We start from the raw sequence: 19005 nt of genomic DNA on the forward strand, positions 1-19005 counted from the left end.
CCCTTTGCAATACTGGAAGGTTAGAAAAGGTACTTACAATTTATGGAACAATCCACGGGTTTCCTGTGACATTTTCCTGTGAAAATTAGATTTACCATGAGGAAAAAATGGGAAGTTGCGATGAATTGCTGAGTCTTGCCACATCCATAGAATGACAGGATACTATCAATTTTATGACGAAAATTTTTTGGGCAGGAGGGTTGCAAAAAGACTAAGGGAGTATATAGATATACAAACATGTAATGAAAATAATGAAATTTTCATAATTTTCTCAGTCCTGCCAACTTAATAAATTAAACATAATAAAATAAAAATTTTATTTTTAATTCAGTTGCAATGCGAAGGCAAAACAATCTTACTTTTCAATTAGAATACGGAGCGCAGTCCAGTCCTTTGAATCGCGATTTTCGGCTCTTATTGGAGCATCATCGGAGAGAACGTAGGCTTGTTCTCCATACCCCAATTGATCAGCACCGAGAGCCTTTCCCTCCCACCCATTGCAACTGAAGTGAAAATATTAGGTGACTAGCGTCATCTGGCAAATAAAAGATGAAGTTTTCGATCCTAATAGCATTATTAATAGAGAGCGGAATATATGCAAAGTGCGTATAGATGCATATATTGCATATTTTCAGACAAAAAACACAACATTGCATATTTAAGCTAAACACGATTTATTTTGCATATTTTAAAAATAAATTATAACTTCGATATGAACGAGCTCGTTATTTATCTATCTATCGCTCATTATTATCTATCTGGACTTTCCCATTACTACCTGAATTTAACAATTATGGGTGTTCCCAGAAAAATATTATTTTATTAGCGTTGCAAGTCGTAGGTACCTACCTGCTTCTAAGGGTCTAATATTTATTTTGTCAGTTTCCGGCCAACATTTGTTTAAAGTAAACGTTGTACCGTATTTAGTGTTTTTGAAGTGATTGGTATATATTAAAATTAAATATGTCTACCATTCAAAAAAGTGCTTGGATAAAGTGCTTTCCAGAGTTAAAGCTAAGTGGAGACAAAGTATTTTGCAAGGCCTGTTCCGAAATCGTAAGTTACATCCATTTTCACATTTCATTTTTTAAATGAGGAACTGACAAACAAAAGCATCATGTCTCACAAAAGAATTTTAGTTTATTACCAGATCTAATAAAGTCATTAGAATAAAGGAATTTACAATTGAGTGATTCGGTTAATCTTGTTAACACTTTTTCTGCTCATTGTCAAAAAATTCCCGGAAATACAGGGATTACAATTAGCAATAAATTAAAAAATGTTTTAGAAAAAAATGAGGGCTTCGATTGTTTGAGGAAAGTTGTACGTATTTTTGAAGGCAACTTTTCTGAAGGTCTTACGACTTGGCAAATTAGTTTACGGCCTAAATTAAAATATTGTCCTATAACATCAGTAGATGTAGAACAAACTTTTTCTGTGTCCAAACACGTTTTTAGTGATAAAAGGCAAAAGTTGCTAGTTGAAAATTTTGAAAAATATTTGATTATAAATTCATACTATAATTTAGATTCTTAATTTAATTATAATATCAGTTTTTGTGTGTCACTTCATTTGTTTTTATGTGAAAAATAAATATGTATTAAACATAAATATAGGTTGAATTTTTTAAACATAAATGTTTATATTTAATATATTGTTTTATTTTTGAGTATTTTTAATATGCATTTGCATATTTAGACAAATTTAGAAAAAATACCTGCATATTTGTAGTAAAAGTAATGCATATATATGCGCATATTTTGATAATGTTGTGTTGCATATATTCCGCTCTATAATTATTAATAATATTTAAAATATATTAAAATATTACTAAAAGATTTTTAAATTGAAAACATATTGGTCCATTTCTTTGGTAACACCTCCCAGGCTTCTAAAATTTGCAATCCAAATGGATGCTGAAGCGAAGAAGACAAGAGGGAATTCAAAAAACTTGCAATTCACGACCCCGTCTGTTCAGCTGGTAATTTCCGACAGAAAATGGACCTAGTTACTCGAAGGAGTAAAGACCAATATACAAAAAAAAATAACAATTTTATTTTTAATTAAGTTGCAATGCGAAGGCAAAACAATCTTACTTTTCAATTAGAATACGGAGCGCAGTCCAGTCCTCTGAATCGCGAAATTCGGCTCTTATTGGAGCCTCACCGGAGGCATCTAAACATTCCGTATATGTATTTGGACCATAGGAGTTTTATATTGGTTCGTTGCAGCACGCGGTAATATTTTAACCAATAGACGGCGAGGTTCCAGATGCATATACGGAATGTCAGTAGGTCCCAAATTCATATACGGAATGTTAAAAATATCGTACACCGAAAAAGATAAGTTTTTTTAGAGTCTTTTAAAAGGAGATTGATTTTAAAATACTTGGTACTGTATTATTAAATAAAAATAAAACAATTATAGTATTTCGAATGTTATTTGGTGCGAAATTCATATGCGGAATGTAAATTATTCGTAGACCAAAAAATGGGACTTTTTATTAATCAGTTAAAGGAGACTGATTTTAGAATACCTATTTTATTAATGTATTATTAAAGAAAAATAAAACAATGATTAGGTACCTATTTGGTGCGAAATTCATAAATGGGAGGGTATAGATTTGAGAGACATATTTCTTTATTTGACTAAGGTTTCGCTTTCTCAGAATTTTTAATGACTTGCACGTGTTTCGTTCACAGTCATTTGTTTCGAGTTTCTGTCATGTGTCACATAATATTAATATGTACGACATACGTTATTGGTATATACAATAATACAAAACAAAAACGTATGACGTAGATATATTAATATTATGTGACACATGACAGAAGCTCGAAACAAATGACAATCGATGAAAAGCCCTATATATCAATTATGATGTCACTACCTGTATCATAATGAACTTTATTATGATACAGATTTCCATTAAGATACAGATTTTTAACTAATAGGGCTTTTCATCGATTGTCATTTGTTTCGAGCTTCTGTCATATGTTTTATAATCTTTGTAATATAATAAATATACACGGATTATACGACATATGACAGAAGGTCGAAACAACTGACTGTGAATGAAAAGCCCTATAGAATCGCGATATGACATTCGCGATAAAGGTGGCACACGCGCAGTAACCAATGGCGAGTCAAATACATACGCTTTCACAGTTCTCAATATGTAAACAAACTGTCAGACTGACAAACTACTTAATTTGTTTGCGTTACAAAATTAATAAATTTGAATATATTTTTTTTTGTGAATGATCATAGAACAAAAATCGTGTATACAACTTGCATTTAATTATCATTATGACGCTCGTACTCGTTTATACTATACGAAACTCGTTTCATATCCTTTATACTCGCTTCATAATGACCATCATTAAATGCTCGTTGCATAATATACTATAAAAACAAGTCTCATTTTAACTGGGTTTAATAAAAATCGTCTTTTTGTTCTACGAATATTTAGCCGTAGAACAAAAAGACGATTTTTATTAAACCCAGTTAAAATGAGACTGGTTTTTAATAGTATATTATGCAACGAGCATTTAATGATGGTTATTATGAAGCGAGTATAAAGGATACGAAACGAGTTTCGTATAGAGTACGAGCGTCATAATGATAATTAAATGCAAGTTGTATACACGATTTTTGTTCTATGATCATTCACAAAAAAAAAATATATTCAAATTTATTAATTTTGTAACGCAAACAAATTAAGTAGTTTGTCAGTCTGACAGTTTGTTTACATATTGAGAACTGTCAAAGCGTATTGTAGCGTGATTAGTGTAATTACTTCTAATTACAATAAAACTAGCGGTTCGTAATTTATATACGACTTTATTTATATAAGTTGTTGTGAAAACAACAGTTATTTACATTAATTTGCTTTTATAAAAATATCTCTCTGTAAATCTGTTGGGACAATCTGTATTGTGTTTAAAATATTTAATTCTCTGAAAAACTTGAGTGTAGCGTTGTGTGTTTCATAAAATATACATCTGCATTTTTTATAGTTTCGGGGTAAAAGCAGGTAATTTTGCCAAAGAAGTGTAACATGTGTTTGGCCCTTTTCAGGGCGAATGGTGTAAACTAAACTATCAAAGATAATAGTGCAGAGATTTGAATAGAATTTCAGCAGTCTCTTTCTGCTCTTCGAGTTGAACACTTTGTTCGCTTGTGCGTCTCTTTTCGCCGTAAAAATACTCTCTCCGCAATAATTAATAGATTAAAAAGACTCTTACTCTCTCTCGTTCGCTATTAAGAATATCATTTATCGTTAAGCCGCTTATTTGTCAAAATCGTTGTTGTTAATAAATGTTTTGTTCGCCGAATACCCTTATTTATCGCTAATACACAACCCTTTCTATCGTATTAATTAGCACCTTTAAAACCAGACCAAATCAAATTATTCGAACCAGTTCTCCTAAAAGTTCACTATTTTGTTTATATCGAAGGACGGGACATACGGGTGTGGTCCTAAAATATTCACCTATGTCCAATTAGGCAAAAGGTAATAATTAAACCATTTTTGCCACGGTGGGGTGAGATTGAATAAAAACTCACACCATTTGATGGTCTACATCGACCCGGATTTTTGGTTGGTTTTCGCGTTTGTGCCGCTTTTTCGGACATTTTTGTGTGTAATACCTCTACAAGACTTGTTAGTTCGCGTCGCGATAAACTCTAAGTAAAAGAAAGTGAAGTTATTGTGTGTGGTTAGTAGCTGCCACCTGTTGCTTTATCAATTGGACTAATTTGGTGAGATTTTTCCATTTTTTAAAACTTTTATTGCTGATCCAAGGTAAACTCTGCTCAAAGACATTTTACGGTCAAAAACACTTTTGTAGACATTTAACGTAGACGCTGTATCTCTCTGTGAAACTTAGACTCTTATTCTCTCGCCGCGCTTGTTAATTGACAAAAAACTCTCCAGTGTAATTTAGATTTTGCCGCGTATCGATAGACTCTCTCTCGCCGTGTGTTCAATCGAATTCGAGATAGAAATGGAAGACCTCAAGAAAAAAAGGACGCCTTTGAAGGCTAAAATTACAAGAATCGAAAACTGGCTCTCACAAAAGGCTAGTACGGAAAAGGATGCGCTACAATTTCAATTTCGGCAAACAGAATTAAAAACCTGTTTTTTAAAATATGAAGAAATAATGGATCAGATAGACGAGATTGATGAAGCCGGTACTGAAGCAGAAGACAGGGTAACAACTGAGCAAAAATATTTCTCTATTCTCGCGGGCCTACAGCGTAAGATGGACGAGTTATTGTTGGGCCCCCCTCCTCTCAGATCAAATAGCACTCAGTCAACTGTGGCCACTGCTAAGGTTAGGCTTCCGGAGATCACCATGCAAACGTTCTGCGGGTCATTCTCTGAGTTCAACTCGTTCTACCAGCTCTTCGAGACGCTAATAGTGAACAATGAAGAACTCAATAACGTGCAACGATTTATTTACCTTAAATCGTTCCTGCGAAATGAACCCCTCCAGTTGATCGACAACATCGAAGTTATCGACGAAAATTTCGATATAGCTGTAAAAACTCTCAAAGATCGTTACGAAAACAAATCGCCAGTGATTAGCTTACACATTCAAAAATTGTTAAAGGCTCCATCTCTAGTTAAAAGTAATTCAAAGGCGTTACGCGAATTTTTAACTCTAGCTCAGCAGACGCTGCTCGCTTTGAAAAATATGTCCGTACCAATTGAGCATTGGGATTTACTATTAATTGAAATATTTTTACAAAAATTAGATTTTTCTACACATAGGGCCTTTGAATATGATATTGGGACAAAGACCTTACCTACCCTTTCACAGTTTTTTAAATTTCTCGAGAAAAAGTGTGATATTCAGGAAAAATTAAATGTTTCAGATCATGATAAAAAGGTTAATAACAGGTCTCAATCAAAAACATCTTTCTTCTCATCAGTTGACCAACCATCACACTCTTTCTCTGATAATAATTGTACTTTTTGCAGAAGTAATGCTCATAAGGTTTATCAGTGTAATGATTTTAAATGCCTCTCTTTACAGGAAAAATTTAATTTTGTAAAAGGTAAGAAACTGTGTTTTAATTGTTTGGGTAGTAAACATTTCTCTCAAGATTGCGGCTCTACTCGATCATGTACTTTGTGTGGGGGTCATCATCACTCATCCCTCCATGGAACCTCTGAAAATGTCTCCTCCTCTAGTAACATCAATAGGCAAGCTCTCTCTCGTGAGCGCAATGCTCAAACTCCTCAAAATTCTCAAGGTGCTTCTCGTGTTGTCGCTCCCATATCTACTCAGCATTCTTTTAATAATCGCAGCCAAAATGAAGCTTCTACTAGCTCATCCAGACCTCCTTTAGATATGCAAAATTCTCCAGATTCTCAGGCAGCCACATCTCTCTCAGCTTTATCAGTTAAAACTGATGTATTGTTGGCTACCGCTTTAGTAACCGTTTATTCGAAAGACGGCAGACCCATGCATGCCAGAGCGCTCCTAGATAATGGGAGTCAACATTCGTTTATCTCTCGTGATTTGGTTGAGAAGTTAAAACTCATCCCTTATTTTAAACAGCTACAGATATCAACCATATCCGAAAACACCTCACTCTCAAACGAAATGTTAAACTTAGAATTTTTCCCCTATAATGTAAAGGACAGAAGTTTTAAAACTTCTTTCGCTGTGCTCGATAGTATAACTTGTAGGCTTCCTAGAGCTACTATAGATAGAAGTAAAATAAAAGTCCCACAGGATCTCACTCTCGCAGATCCCTCGTATTCTGTTCCGGGTAAAATTGATTTGCTTCTAGCTGGTGATATCTATAGTGAATTATTGACGGATGGATTTATACGGTTAGGAAAAAATCTTCCCATTCTTCAGAATACTCACTTAGGCTATGTTATTTTTGGTACAATTAATCCTCAGGTTTTTCACCGTAATTCACATTTGGCTATCTCTCAATCAAATGTTTCTCTCTTTGTTCAATCCGAACCCGAAGAAAATCAGTTGGATAAGTTGCTTCAACAATTTTTCGAAATTGAAGAAGTTCCCCTTGCTAGTAAATTAACTCCCGATGAAGAATTAGCGGAACAAATATTTAGCAAAACTACTCTTGTGTTACCTTCAGGTCGCTTTCAAGTAAATCTTCCATTTGTCTCTGAAAACGCTAATAAAATGTTAGGTGAATCCTTTAAAATGGCCTTTAAAAGATTTATGAATTTAGAACATAGGCTCTTAAAAAACGAAAGTACATACGCTCAATATAAATCTTTCATTAATGAATATCTTCTTCTCGAACATGCGAAAATAGTGCCTCTCTCTCTAACCAACGAAAAGTTAGAAAATAAATATTTTCTACCGCATCACTGTGTGTTTAAGGAAGAATCCTTAACAACAAAGCTTAGGGTTGTTTTTGATGGTTCGATGAAAAGCTCTAGTGGTTATTCGCTCAATGATATTTTACTCAAAGGTCCTACTCTTCAACCGGAACTTTTTGACATTTTGCTACGGTTTAGATTGTATTCCTTCGTTTTTACAACGGATATACAAAAAATGTATAGACAAGTTAGAATAAATCCTGCTCAAACCTCTCTTTTAAATATTCTGTGGCGTGACTCCCCTGAAAAAGACATTGAGTGTCTTGAATTGCAAACCGTAACGTATGGAACTAAAAGCGCTAGCTTTCAGAGTACTCGCTGTTTAATGGAACTGGCACAAACTTATCAGACTGAGTATCCTCTGGCCAGTGATGCTCTTCAAAATAGTTGTTACATTGATGACATTCTCTATGGCGCTAATGATGTACAGACTCTCCTTAAAGCTCATAAGGAAATAACTAGTTTGCTTGGAACCGCTTGTATCTCTCTCCATAAATGGTGTTCTAACTCAGACTTGTTTTTAAAAAATATCTCTTCTCTCTCTTCGAACACTACTTATGTAATAGCTCCAGATAATGGCTCCAATAAGGTTTTAGGTTTATGTTGGAATCCTATTCTTGACACCTTCTCAATCTCTCTCCCAAATTTTACCTTAAAGGACTCGTACACCAAGAGAGAAGTACTGTCAATGATTGCCCAAATATTTGATCCTCAAGGCCTAATTAACCCAGTTACAGTTGTCGCTAAATTAATCATGCAACAAATTTGGATTTCCAAAATTAATTGGAACGATATCATAGATGCAGATACGTTGCATGAGTGGCTAAATTTTGTTCGCAGTCTCTCTAATTTTAAGGATTTAAATATACCTCGGTGTCTCTTTTTAAGTCAAGAAATCACTAGTGTTGAGATTCACGCATTCTCGGATGCAAGTTTAAAGGCTTATGGAGCTTGCATCTACCTACGTGTGATTTATAGATCAGAACAAGTATCTTGTTCACTTTTAGCATCTAAGAGTCGTGTCGCTCCGCTAAAACCCTTGACTCTCCCAAGATTGGAACTCATGGGTGCGCTATTGTGTAGTAAGCTCACAGCAAGGATTGCTAATATTATTGAAGAAAAACTCTCTCGCTTAGACTCTATAAATATGTGGTCGGATTCAGAAATTGTTCTCGCTTGGCTTCGTTCGCATCCCTCTCGTTGGACTCAATTTGTAGCAAATAGGGTTGCACAAATTTTAGATAATTCTCCTAACGCTCATTGGAGGCACGTACGATCCAAAGAGAATCCTGCCGACATACTCTCCCGAGGAATGCTACCCGCTGAAATACTTAAATCTTCTTTGTGGTTTCATGGTCCTCAATTTTTGAATCAATCTCGGTTGGATTTGTTGAAATACAATCCAAAAGTTTATACCTCCAAGTTACCCGAAGAAAGGAAAGTAACTCTTCACATTCGAAATGATCAAATAGATTTTTTCACCTCTCTTTCTGATAGGTTCTCTAATTTTTCAAGGTTTGTAAGAACTTTAGCATTTATATTCAGGTTTGCCAATAATGCCAAATCGCCTTCTCATAAGTTATCAAATTCTCTTGAAGTAAGCGAACTTCAAAACGCTGAACTGAAGATTGTTAAGATGCTTCAGTATTCTTCTTTCTCGCTTGAGATTTCTGAGATTAAAAAAGGTAAAACTCTATCCAATAAGTCTATTTTACGCTTAAACCCCTTTTTGGATGAAAATGAAATGCTGCGTGTAGGAGGTCGCCTTGGTAACTCAGACGTCACATTTGATCAAAAATATCCTCTTCTCCTTCCCTCAAAAAATCGTGTAGTACGTCTCATTCTTCAGAGAGAACATATCAGACTTTGTCACTCTGGTCCTCAAAATACTTTATCTCAAATTCGACTTAAATATTGGCCTTTAAATGGACTACGTGAAGTTAAAAAGGTCATACACCAATGTATGGTTTGTTTTAGATTTAATGCCAAACCCGCTATTCAGATTATGGCAGATTTGCCAAAGGAACGTTTGCAATCCTCTCGAGTATTCGCTCATGTAGGATTAGATTTTGGTGGCCCCTTTCAGATTAAAGCTTCCAAACTCCGCAAAGCTCCCTTGATAAAATCTTATATTGCTCTTTTCGTTTGTCTATCGACTCGAGCTGTTCACATCGAAGTCGTGTCCGGCCTTTCTACAGAGACGTTTCTTCTCGCTCTAAAACGTTTTATTAGCCGTAGAGGCCTCCCTCAGACTATATTCAGTGACAACGCCACGAACTTTTTGGGAGCTCGTAATCAGTTGTTTGAACTTTATAAGTTTTTAAAAGAAAAAGAAAACTCTCGCTCTATTAATGATTTTTTGGCATCATCGCATATTCGCTGGAAAACCATAGTTCCTCGAGCCCCTCATCATGGTGGCATCTGGGAAAGCGCTATAAAGAGCGCAAAGCATCATATCCGTAGACTCATGGGTGATATTAAGCTCACTTTTGAAGAATTTACCACTGTTCTCACTCAAATTGAAGCTGTGCTCAACTCTCGACCGCTTTGCTCCCTCTCAAATGATCCCTCTGATCTAACCTATCTGACCCCTGGACATTTCTTGATTGGACAATCTCTTACGTCATTTCCTGAAAGGGATGTAATCCACATTCCCGAAAATAGATTAAGTTTATGGCAACATCTCTCTAAACTCCAGCAAATGTTTTGGAAAAAATGGTCAATTGACTACTTGAACAGACTCCAAAATCGCCCTAAATGGTTTCTTCCTCATAAGAACCTAGAGCCCAACGATCTCGTCTTGTTGATTGAAGATAACACTCCTCCTCTTTACTGGGCTCTAGCAAGAGTGATTGATGTCTTTCCCGGAAAGGATGGCCGAGTAAGAGTTGCATCGGTCAAAACTAAAGATGGAGTCTTCAAGCGCTCTATTAATAAATTGTGTCCTCTACCAAATGACTGTTAAAATTAAGTTAAGTTGAGTGTTTTCGCTTAAGAACGTTGTAAGTTGATTTATGTTAGGTTAGGTTTATGTTAAAGCCAGTGCTTCAACGCGGGGGAGTATGTTGTGAAAACAACAGTTATTTACATTAATTTGCTTTTATAAAAATATCTCTCTGTAAATCTGTTGGGACAATCTGTATTGTGTTTAAAATATTTAATTCTCTGAAAAACTTGAGTGTAGCGTTGTGTGTTTCATAAAATATACATCTGCATTTTTTATAGTTTCGGGGTAAAAGCAGGTAATTTTGCCAAAGAAGTGTAACATGTGTTTGGCCCTTTTCAGGGCGAATGGTGTAAACTAAACTATCAAAGATAATAGTGCAGAGATTTGAATAGAATTTCAGCAGTCTCTTTCTGCTCTTCGAGTTGAACACTTTGTTCGCTTGTGCGTCTCTTTTCGCCGTAAAAATACTCTCTCCGCAATAATTAATAGATTAAAAAGACTCTTACTCTCTCTCGTTCGCTATTAAGAATATCATTTATCGTTAAGCCGCTTATTTGTCAAAATCGTTGTTGTTAATAAATGTTTTGTTCGCCGAATACCCTTATTTATCGCTAATACACAACCCTTTCTATCGTATTAATTAGCACCTTTAAAACCAGACCAAATCAAATTATTCGAACCAGTTCTCCTAAAAGTTCACTATTTTGTTTATATCGAAGGACGGGACATACGGGTGTGGTCCTAAAATATTCACCTATGTCCAATTAGGCAAAAGGTAATAATTAAACCATTTTTGCCACGGTGGGGTGAGATTGAATAAAAACTCACACCATAAGTTACAGACGAATTTATCTTATACACTAAACTTATTCACAAAATATGCCCGTATTTATACCCAGTTGTTATTCTGGAACAATCGACTCCCATCTCGAGCTATCGGCTTGTTCCGCCTACGTGACGTACCTTCCAGAATTCTCCGGCGAGGCCTAGCACATCCGATTACGTCATTCTCGAGGTGTTTACTGTTATACGGGGATCGGCCAAGATTTATCTTCCGCTACACTGCTCCCCTCTTAAGATCTGAGCGTCTCGATCAGCAACTCTAAATGAAGGCCCAGGATGGCGGAATCTACACGACTCTCCAGCTCTGCATACACCCTTCAAGAAGAAATAACAGTCTACTGTCTTTGAAGGGTACGACATCTTCGGGTTCATGCAACACACAGTGATTTGTACACCAGTTCCTCTGAAGACCACTTCAAGCATGCTTCTCACAATCTTCCAATCCAGATTTTTTACTGCATGGCCTATTTTTGGTAAAGCCAAATTTTTGATGTCATAATTACACACGATTTTCTTCAAATTAGTTAGAACACGCCATATGTTCTCGTAGCTTGGCGTGTCCGTATAAGACTTTCTGGTCACCATATACAGCAAAGATCGAGGACCATCTTTCAATCGCAGTACTCTTCCAATTTTAGGCTGCTGATTTCTTAACTCGTCCAGGCGGCCGAACTTTCTATTGAATACGGACGATATTCCTTTAGTCATCTCGAGGTCTTGGGCAACACAGTGGGCCAGAGAGACGTTTTCTGGAACACCAAACAGATCTTGCTGAACTTCTGTGGTCACGCCGAATCTAGCACTCTTTCTCGCTGCGTAATTTGACATAAATTGATTAAAACTTGGCTGTGCGACATCTTTCATCTCCTGTTGGAGGACTCGTGCTTCTTCTGTTTCATTTGAGCCAGCATATGGTGCAAGACGATTTATGTGAATAACTTTTGGTTTACCGTTTGGCAACTTCTTAATTCTATATATTACGTCATTTATTTTCTTCTTAACTTCATATGGACCTTCCCATTGTCTTTGCAGTTTAGGACATAAGCCTCGACGACGTTGCGGATTATAAAGCCAGACAAGATCACCTACTTCGAAGCTTTCATTCTTGCATCGAGAATCATATTGATCTTTCATTCTGTCACTGGCTATCTGGATGTGTTGTCGGGCAAGTTCATGAATGTTGTTCATTCGTAATTTCAGGCGGTCAACGTAGTCTTCGCCTGCAACATGTTCCTCGGAAGGTCCGCAGCCAAACTCTAGGTCGCAGGGCAACCGAACTTCACGACCCAACATCAGGCAGGTTGGTGTTTGACCTGTAGTTTCATTTACGGCCGAGCGGTAGGCCATCAGGAATAAATGAATGTGTTGGTCCCAATCTCGCTGATGTTCAGATACAACTTTGGACAAGTGTTTACCCATCGTTCGGTTCATCCTCTCGACCATCCCATCTGATTGAGGATGCAGGGGTGTTGTTCTGGTCTTATTGACACCAATCAATTTACAAACGTTTTGGAAAAGAACTGACTCAAAGTTTCGCCCTTGGTCGGAGTGGATCTCCAAGGGAACACCAAATCGGCTGAAGAATTCTTTAACAAGTACCTCTGCAACGGTAGCAGCTTCTTGATTTGGTAATGCATAGGCCTCGGTCCATTTCGTAAAATAATCCATGGCTACCAGGATGTATTTATTTCCAGCATCAGTTTCTGGAAATGGACCTGCAATGTCGATTGCTACTCTTTCCATAGGACTGCCAACATTGTACTGTCTCATGGGTGCTCTCTTTTTACCAACTGGACCATTACCGGATGCACACAGTTCACATTTCTGGCACCATCTTCTTACATCATCTTTACAGTTCACCTAATAGAACCGTTCTCGAACCTTTTGCAGAGTCTTCGTAATACCAAAGTGTCCACCTGATGTACCGTCATGCAACTGACGCAATACTTCTGACACTTTACTTTTAGGTACAATCAACTGAAGCTTAGATTCTGTACCATCATCGTTCTCAAAGGTTCTGTACAGAAGATCATCTTTTAGTATCAGGCAATTCCATTGGCTCCAGTAGGCCTTGACTTCCGGACTACATGCACTAATGTTTTGCCAACAAGGTCTCTCACCTCGACGCATCCAATCCAATACTCTTTTTATACATGGATCGTCTTCTTGGGCTTCTTGTAACTGTTGTGGCTGCCATTGCTCATTAACGACGGTAGTTCGTCTCACAGGGCAAAGCTGTTCATCTACTTTAAGCCGGTGATTACAACTTTCACTGCATGGCCGTATCGAGGAAGCATCTGTATTTGAACCAACTCTTCCAGCCCTCTTCATGCGTCTCTTCGGCATCGTGTCACGAATCACCCTCCGTACCATTTCCACCAAACGTTCATCTTTTCTCTTATCGCCTTTTTCCACGGTTATTACTCGATAGTTTCGTGAAGCTTGGCTAGCTGCTTCGTGTTCCAAGGCAATAGCAAGTGCTTCATCTAAAACTTTCGGTCTTGCTAGTCGTAAAGCTTTCTGTAGTTCATTATCTTTCAGCCCATTGACAAAGGTATCTACTGCAATTTCTTCTAAAACGCTATCTGGCACCTCTGGATAAGCCAACCGCACCACACGAACCACATCTGCTTCAAATTCTTGCAGATTCTCACTTGCTCGTTGACTTCTACTTCGCAGTTGTGCTTTGTATACTTGTTGTAGATGGGCATCTCCATAGCGTTTTTCTAGACGAGTGAACAAGGTCTGGTAACAATTTTCTTGACCCTTGGGAATTGACCTTAATATATCTGCAGCATCACCTCGCAAAGCAGCAGTCAAGGAAACAGCCTTTTCTTGTTCGGTCCAATGGTTGGCGGTCGCAATAGCTTCGAATTGTCTAAGGTATATGGACCAAGAGGACTTCCCATCGAATGGTGGTAATTTAAATCTCATATGATGCGATGTTTCGTTTCTCGGTGTTTCATCCTTCACTACAAGATCTAAAGCTACTGCATTAACTGATGGTTGTACTTTTGTATCAGTTATCATGCTCTCTAGTTGTTTGATCTTCTCTTCTACGGTCTCTACACTTTTCTGCATCTTATCGAATGTTCTAGAAACTTCTTCAAATTTCTCATTGTTCTGTTTACAAACTTCTTCTAGTTTTTCGTTGTTTTGCCTACAGACCTCTTTAATTATTTGAGAAGTCTCATCGAATCTTTTAGCAACATTTTCGAATTTCTCGTCGCTTTTTCTACTAACTTCTTCAAGTTTCTCGTCGCTTCTTCTAGAAGTTTCATCGATCGTTTCAGAAACAGTTTTTAATTTCGATAAGATTACTTGTTCTGCTGACTGGAAGTGGAACGTCTTTGGGTCTTCTCCGTTCTTCGTGAGGACATCCTCGAGTCGTGCTTGTAGGACTATCTTGAGCCCACTGCTGTCCAGATCCCGTTCCTCGAGCTGTTCACGGAGCTGTTTTACTGTAAGTTCTTGTAGCAACATCTTTGGTCGGCACACACGTACTTTCCAAAATGTCTTTTAACAGTCTTTCCGAATACCGAACAATCAACGCACTTTAACTATTCCCGACGAATAAAGTCCAAAAGTATTTTAAAGTCTTTCCGAATACCGAACAATTAACGCACTCCGGTTATTCCCGACGAATAAAGTTCAAAAGTCTTTTAAAGTCTCTCTGTAATTCACTTATTTATATCGCACTAAGTTAACCGAACACCGACACCAACTGTAGCGTGATTAGTGTAATTACTTCTAATTACAATAAAACTAGCGGTTCGTAATTTATATACGACTTTATTTATATAAGTTACAGACGAATTTATCTTATACACTAAACTTATTCACAAAATATGCCCGTATTTATACCCAGTTGTTATTCTGGAACAATCGACTCCCATCTCGAGCTATCGGCTTGTTCCGCCTACGTGACGTACCTTCCAGAATTCTCCGGCGAGGCCTAGCACATCCGATTACGTCATTCTCGAGGTGTTTACTGTTATACGGGGATCGGCCAAGATTTCTCTTCCGCTACAGTATGTATTTGACTCGCCATTTTAGGCCATGACATAGGGCTTTTCATTCACAGTCAGTTGTTTCGACCTTCTGTCATATGTCGTATAATCCGTGTATATTTATTATATTACAAAGATTATAAAACATATGACAGAAGCTCGAAACAAATGACAATCGATGAAAAGCCCTACTAGTTAAAAATCTGTATCTTAATGGAAATCTGTATCATAATAAAGTTCATTATGATACAGGTAGTGACATCATAATTGATATATAGGGCTTTTCATCGATTGTCATTTGTTTCGAGCTTCTGTCATGTGTCACATAATATTAATATATCTACGTCATACGTTTTTGTTTTGTATTATTGTATATACCAATAACGTATGTCGTACATATTAATATTATGTGACACATGACAGAAACTCGAGACAAATGACTGTGAATGAAACACGTGCAAGTCATTAAAAATTCTGAGAAAGCGAAACCTTAGTCAAATAAAGAAATATGTCTCTCAAATCTATACCCTCCCGTTTATGAATTTCGCACCAAATAGGTACCTAATCATTGTTTTATTTTTCTTTAATAATACATTAATAAAATAGGTATTCTAAAATCAGTCTCCTTTAACTGATTAATAAAAAGTCCCATTTTTTGGTCTACGAATAATTAATATTCCGCATATGAATTTCGCACCAAATAACATTCGAAATACTATAATTGTTTTATTTTTATTTAATAATACAGTAACAAGTATTTTAAAATCAATCTCCTTTTAACCCGCCAGTGGTCGCTATATGAGATTTTTTCTCACGGTTTCAGAAAATTGCGCACAACTTTTTTTCTGGGAAAATATACGCGCTGTAGTTCCTTCTAGTCTCCTAACTATCCTCTCTCGACAATCTAATAGACTCGTCCGCTCAGATAATGACTCAGTTTACTTAGTATCACTATATTGTTGAGTCAGTGCGCTTCATGTGAGAGATCCTCTCATCAAGCGACCACCGGCGTCACCAACTGTGTATAAAAATTAATGTTATTTTTCCCCTTTATACCTGAAATAATATGCTTTTATGATGTAATAAAAGGCGACGTGCATGTGGTCGATGATATGAAAATCCTATATTCTGTTTCACGGGTTAGTTGTAGATGGTCACTTACCATATTATATTTTTCAATGTTAAATATTGGCGTCATCAATAGTCACATTTTATATAAAGATAATCATAATAAAACAGAAAAACGTCGTGTCATTTTAAAGCAAATGGCTTTATCGTTGATGAAACCTCATCTTTTTTATAAAATTTTGTAAAGAAAGGCAAAAGTTGGATATGTGAGAGAAAATCTCACGCGCGACCACTCGCGTAACAATTTACCTAGCGACCAATGCCGGGTTAAAAGACTCTAAAAAAACTTATCTTTTTCGGTGTACGATATTTTTAACATTCCGTATATGAATTTGGGACCGCCTGACATTCCGTATATGCATCTGGAACCTCGCCGTCTATTGGTTAAAATATTACCGCGTGCTCCAACGAATCAATAGAAAACTCCTATGGTCCAAATACATATACGGAATGTTTAGATGCTCACCGGAGAGAGCGTATTCTTGTTCTCCATACCCCAATTGACCAGCACCGAGAGCCTTTCCCACCCATTGCAACTGAAGTGAAAATATTAGGTGACTAGCTTCATCCGGCAATTAAAAGATGAAGTTTTCGATCGTAATAGCATTATTAATAATATTTAAAAAATATTAAAATAAACTGCGCGTCATAGAAAACGGGCACCCTAAAAAATTGATAATTTTTGAGGTTGCGTATCTCCTAAACCTGTTGTCCGATTTAAGTGATTTTTTGATTATATTATAGCCTTATTCTTTGTCAATATCCCTGTAATAATATTTTTGCTATACAGGTAAATTTTAATTGTATACCGGGTGTAGGAATCAAATTGTGTTTTTTTCTCAAAGTTCGCAACACCCTGTGAAATATCCTAGCATTTATAAAATACTGAAATTAAAACCCAACTATAGCCTCAAGTTTTCTCAACATTCTGTTTTTTGATTCATTCGCTTATGTTGGATAATACAAAAGTTAGGTACTATAAAAATTAGCCATGTTCTTTTTAAGTACAGGGTCTCTCTAAACAAGTGCGACAAACTTTAAGGGGCAATTCTGCATTAAAAAATAATGACAGTTTGCTTTATAATCATATGTCCGCAAATGCTTCGTTTGCGAGATACGGGATGTTAAATTTTTTCTTACAAACTGACGATTTATTTATTGCTTTAAAACCGGTTTAGATATACAAATATACAAATTTGGTGGGTTTTAAGACGTAATTATTGCACATGTTTTGACATACAATTAAGAATTTTATATTCACCATTGGCGTGCATACGGGTAATATGATCGGTCATATTACCCGTATGCAGCCAATAGTGAATATAAAATTCTTGATTGCAAGTCAAAAAATTTGCAATAACTATCTCTTACAACCTACTGAATTTCATTTGCATATCTCAACCGGTTTTAGGGCAATAAAATAAATCGTCAGTTTGTAAAAAAAATTCAACGTCCCGTATCTCGTAAACGAAGCATTTGCGGACATAAGTTTATAAAGCAAACGGTCATTATTTTTTCATGCAGAATTGCACCTTAAAGTTTGTCGCACTTATTTACAAACAACCTATACTGATGAAAAACATAACTAGTTGTTAAAGTACATAAGTTTTGTATTATCCAACATAAGAGAATGAGTCAAAAAACAAAATGTTCAAAAAACCTGAGGCTATAGTCAGGATTTAATTTCAGTATTTTATAAAGGCTAGAATATTCCACAGGGTGTTGCGAACTTTGAGAAAAAAACACAGTTTGATTCGTACACCCGGTATACAATGAAAATTTACCTGTTTAGCAAAAATGTTATTACAGACTTATTTACAAAGAATGAGGCTGTACTATGTTTAAAAAATCACTTAAATCGGACAACAGGTTAAGGAGATACGATACATCAAAAATGACCCATTTTTTAGGGTGCCCGTTATCTCTGACGCGCAGTTTATTACTAAAAGATTTTTAAATTGAAAACTAATTGGTCCATTTCCTTGGTAACACCTCCAAGGCTTCTAAAATTTGCAAGCCAAATGGTTGCTGAAGTGAAGAAGACAAGAGGGAATTCAAAAAACTTACAATTCACGACCCCGTCTGTTCAGCTGGTAAATTCCAACAGAAAATGGACCTAGTTACTCGAAGAAGTAAAGACCAATATAAAAATAAAATAAAAATTTTATTTTTAATTCAGTTCCAAAGCTAAGGCAAAACAATCTTACTTTTCAATTAGAATAGCCTTGCAATGCAATGCCTTCACATTGCAACTGGATTAAAAATAATTTTTTTTTATTTTATTTTTATATTGGTCTTTACTCCTTCGAGTAACTAGGTCCATTTTCTGTTGGAATTTACCATCTGAACAGACGGGGTCGTGAATTGTAAGTTTTTGAATTCCCTCTTGTCTTCTTCGCTTCAGCATCCATTTGGCTTGCAAATTTTAGAAGCCTTGGAGGTGTTACCAATGAAATGGACCAATAAGTTTTCAATTTAAAAATATATATATAACACCGGTTTATAGCGTCCTGCGCCTTCCGGTTCCTATTCTCCAGCCGCGTCTATCTGTCCAATCTCCTGGTCGGAGATCTCTCTCAGACATGGCTTTCTGGATTCCACTTATCCAGGTTGTTTTCGGTCTGCCCCTTTTCCTTCTCTCCGGGGGTTGCCATTCCATTATTAGCTTTGGGAGTCGATGCTCCTCCATTCTTTGTACATGG

At 36.4% G+C, this 19005-nt stretch overlaps 1 protein-coding gene across 1 annotated transcript in view; it reads right to left on the reverse strand.

The window, feature by feature from the left end:
- Nucleotides 1-19005, reverse strand: part of LOC126892956 (lipase member H-like) — a 113962-nt gene that overhangs the window by 9615 nt on the left and 85342 nt on the right. The window lies entirely within an intron of this gene.

The sequence above is a fragment of the Diabrotica virgifera genome, chromosome 9, assembly GCF_917563875.1.
Source record: "Diabrotica virgifera virgifera chromosome 9, PGI_DIABVI_V3a".
In the NCBI taxonomy this organism is placed as follows: domain Eukaryota; kingdom Metazoa; phylum Arthropoda; class Insecta; order Coleoptera; family Chrysomelidae; genus Diabrotica; species Diabrotica virgifera.